General features: G+C 39.8%; 1 long non-coding RNA gene across 2 annotated transcripts in view; it reads left to right on the top strand.

The window, feature by feature from the left end:
- Positions 1 to 2,947: 2,947 nt before the first annotated feature.
- LOC109971354 (uncharacterized) overlaps positions 2,948 to 4,537 on the top strand; it is an 88,045-nt gene continuing 86,455 nt past the window's right edge. For both annotated transcript variants that reach the window (XR_002276537.1, XR_002276536.1), the window contains exon 1: positions 2,948 to 3,204. This is a non-coding gene — a long non-coding RNA (uncharacterized LOC109971354). The remainder of the gene's footprint in view (positions 3,205 to 4,537) is intronic.

Here is a 4,537-nt window from a genome sequence, read left to right as displayed (position 1 = left end):
TCTTATTTACCTACTACTACTAGAAACAAAAACAGAAAGAGATTGGTTATAAAAAAGGATTATTACAGCTGGCAAGAGGAAAGGTAGTTTTCCTGGCTCTGAGAATGTCTCTACCCCAGTCATAAACTTTCAGTTGTTAAAACACACACACACACAGATCCAATATATGGATCCTTGCCAGTTCGGTTTAGTGGTCATCATCTTGCACTCCACTGCTGCACCTGAAGACTTCTGAGCCTATTCTTCATCTGTTACCCACTTGATCAATTAAAGTGTTTCAGTGCATTGTGTGTGTGTGCGTGTGTGTGTGTGTGTGTGTGTGTGTGTGTGTGTGTGTGTGTGTCTGCATTCTGTACCCCTAGTTCACTCTGAGTCACAGATCCCAATAACTAACTGATCTGTAGTGTGCTGGTGGAGATGGGGTCCATTTGGCTAGAGCTGCCAAACTGAGTATGAGTTATTGATCAGTGGAGAGCTGGGAAATGGGCTTTCACACTGTTGGTGTTACACAATCAGAAGGAGCTGGCTGAGAGATGGTGGCTTTACAGTCTTTCGTTCTCACTTTTGAGTTGCAGCTGCTGTGCAAGACTGAGTGGGCTGGAGAATAAAGGCTTGGTTTTAGGGAAATTTTTTGTTTGTCCATGTTATCCACAGTCCCACAAAGCCACGAATGCCTCTCTTAAGTTTCAGTTTGAAGCTTAACACAGCTATTTGGTGCCATAGATATTCATGAATTCGGTAAGGGTAAGCAGTCACTGCCATTCAGACTGCAAACTGCATGCAGAGTCATGAGGCTTTCTGGCTCTGGATAAATTCCCCTTCAAGCTCACTGCATCACAGCATGGTCCCAGAACCACAAGCCACTTGTCCAATTTGTTCAAAGATTCAAATAGTTCTGGTGTTGTGCCCACTGACGGCCATTTGTGGCGGAAGAAACGATCAACCGGTCAGAAAAAACTGCCACAAAGATAGGGACAAGCATGGATGAGAACAGCTGCAGCTGTTCAAGTTGTGAGTTGATTTACACTGATTAAAAAGGCCTACATTGGTTTTAAGTTAAATGATCCTAGCAAGCTAGATATATTACCTCTTCATCTTTAAAGATCTGTAGCTCTAAGTACATAAATACTTATAAATAAATACTTGGAGGGATTTTGGCAGCAAATTGATGAAGCTGCTATGGTGGGGTTTCTCTCAAACTGAAGTTTAACTGCTGCCAGCTGTAGAATATTTATCATTAAAATTGATATTGGGCAAGCTTGAAATAAGGTCTAGGGGTTATATATGCATACAGCTAACTATTGTTGCATGATAGCCTACTTGTTCTGTTCTGAGCTAATGCGCAATTCAGTATCAATGCACAATCAGTATTTTCATTCAGCACCCGGTGTCTGCAGCTTGTCTCCTTATCTCTCTTGTTCTGTCTCCACCTCTCTTTCTATTTTGGGTTCAGTCCTGTGCTGAGCCACAGGTTTGCAAAGCAGAAGCTAGACACTAGCATTTGTCTCTCTTTGTGTACGTTTCAGTGTGTATAAGTGTGTTTCCTCTTGCCTACCGAAACATGATGTTTTATGGACCGTCTGAAGCTTGTTTGCTTGCGTTGTGTGCGTCTGGCTAATTGTCTTGGTCTCACCATGTTGCGGTTAGCAGTCCCTCAGCTGGACTGGAGAGGAAAAGGCAACCTCCCTCTTTCTGGGAAAAGGATTGAGAGAGTAAAGACAGATCAGGAGGTGAAAAAACAATTGAGCTTTTTAGATTTGGCTGTTGCTACTCCCAGTGACTGTATTTGTGTGTGTGTGTGCGCCAAGCATTTGAGAAACAAAACAAACAGCAAGCTATGGATGCAGTGGACAGGGCTGCAGAGCCAATGAGTACATCATCAGGGATGCGCATTATTTATGTAAAAAAAGTCTAACAATATGTTAAATGGTCACTTTAATGCTGATTAGCTGGATAAACAAAGAGCCTAACGAGGAAAACAACCAGAACAAAGATAAGGATCTTTAGCTATTAATAATGAAAACGCCAAAACAAAACTGAGGTACACAGAGTTCAAAACCAGCATTTTTTTGATGTTTTTATGAAAACTGTACACTTTTAATAGCAATAATTCTGAAGACAGACAGCAGCTTAAACTTGAGATTGATTCTTTACATCTTATGTATTATATTCCATAGACAAAACATTATATTGTCATCTCAAACCACTGTTATTTTAATCTTTGGGTAAATTGTGAAGTCAATAAAATGACGCTGATGTTCCTGTTTATTAGTCTAAAATTGCTTTCATTGATTTACAAACAAAAAGCTTGTTCACACTTTGTGCAGGCCTGTGATACACCAAAAACAAACTGATGTAAAACACAAAGCTGACTTTAATGCTGAAAGATGCTGATTAGAAAAGGTAAAACTAGAAGAACAGAACATGAAACTAAAACAGACAACTGCTTCCACTTATTGTCTCCTCTGAGTGTTTGTACGTGCGTTGGCACTCAAATTCCTTTCAGTGCTTACACCTTGACAGTGGTGTAATGTAACTAAGTACATTTTTGAGGTCTTTGTACTACAGAACTCAGTTGTGAACAGTAGCTGGACAACTGAGTGGGCCTGGCTCTCTGATGAAGCTGCCTAACAAGCCAGTGGGGCCAGTCACAGCAGCTCACTCTAAGCAGATTCAGTATAGGCCTGTTGTCAAACTGCTAAGTATTTAGTGTTTGCTTTATTCTCTACAGCCTAGAATACGTTAGGTCTGTTTTGATGTACTCAGGGATAGTGAATGGTGTGTCATTGCTGCATTTAAAATGCTATTTTAGCAAAAGAAGGACTGCACCCCAGTCCCCACAGGTGTGGGCGTGGCCTAAGTGTGTTTCGTCTAGAAATCAGTGTCCTCGTGTTAATAGAATTAACTGAAATACAAAATGTTTGTTTGCATGTGTATATTAGCTGACTACCTTCCACCACAGGGTATAATGGTGTCTGTGTTGACGTTTATGTATTTGCATTAGTTGTTATCTTTCTGTAAATTCAATTAGAAAGGTGAGGCGTTGGTGTGAAGACACGGACTGTGAAGGTGACGGACGTGACGCAGAGGAGTTCGCCAAGTGACGCATGTCAAAGCTGCCGGAGAGTAGATTTATTTATGTCCAATGTTATAGCTGATAAAGACTTTACCAACTCGCTACGCCCATGTTAAGACCCACAAAAGGTAAGTACACCTGTGTATGATTATTTTATGTTGTTTCAATAAGATTAAGTGTGCTTGACCAATATAACTAAAGCTTGTGGCATTATATGCTGTCGTCATCTAATGTAAGGCTAATGTTAGGTTAAAACAAACTCGGAATGAGCTTGTTAAAAGGCTTTAGATGAGAAAAGGTACTGAAAACTGGCTTGTATGTTGGACCAGGAAAGCGGAGCCTTCGGTTTATAGTTCTAACACCTGTAGCTAATTAATCTAAACAGTTTTGCAGACCTGGTTCAAGTGTAAAGACTCATTTTAAAGAACACTGAATTTGAATTGAAAGGTTTAAATCCAGGAAGGGAAACTCAGTCCAAGTTTTCATTCGTTCTATATATTTGATATCCTTTTATTCTAAAAAGTATTTTTCTGAACTTACTAATTAAACATTTTAGAATTGTTTTAATGTTTAAATTGATTTTAAACGTAGTTTGCACAGGAGACTTGCCATGGCAAACATTGTTTTGACCGCAGTGAACCAGGGCTTGAAACATGTTGATGGATATTGTGATCAAGTCACAAAAAGGAAATATTGGATCTTACTTTGGGATGTTAGCAGGGTCTTAATGCAAGAAGAAACCAGTAAGCTTTCTAAAATCAAACTGTGTTCTGTATTGATATGTCCCCGCAAATATGCGGCCATAATTTCTGCTCTGTTATTTATTTGTGTCTGAATATAAATATGGCTTCGACCTTTGGGCAAGGTCTTATTTATACATTTAACATTTTGGGCTCCTGAAATTAATTTTTTGTGTGTTTTTGCTCAAAAATAGGGCTATAGTAGTAAAGGTTTGTGTACTGTGTGTAGTAGTGTGCAGCACTGTGTGCTCTATTTGCAATTCATGAAGGATAATTTAGAGGTATTAAAACTGGTAAATAAAAAAAAAAGAAGGAATGTAGTTAATTCTCACTAAGAAATACGTTTTTATTTACTATTTCATTGCCAATTTTAAAGGCACCAGGTTTAAACCTAACAACTCAAACCACATTCCTCTGGCTGCAGATATGCGATATTGTGTGTTCAGGTTGTGTTGCTTTGCACCATCCAGACAACAACAGAACTTCCCAGAGGAGGCTCTTGCCATTTGTTAAGCTGCTGCTGTGTGCATCACTATAATAGTCACAGCTGTTTTAGAGCAGGAAGACCAAGGAGACCAATGATTCAGCATAGCCCTCCTGCACTTTGCGCTGCTGCACCTGAAATAGCGGACGTGCTTGGTGGCGCCCACACAGTTTGTGCAGCCAAAACCTATGGCTTGTGCTAGTGCAGTTCAAACATTGCCCTTCAAGAGATGCTGAA

The sequence above is a fragment of the Monopterus albus genome, unplaced genomic scaffold, assembly GCF_001952655.1.
Source record: "Monopterus albus unplaced genomic scaffold, M_albus_1.0 scaffold222.1, whole genome shotgun sequence".
Taxonomy (NCBI): Eukaryota; Metazoa; Chordata; class Actinopteri; order Synbranchiformes; family Synbranchidae; genus Monopterus; species Monopterus albus.
This window is presented reverse-complemented; position numbering and strand designations above follow the sequence as displayed.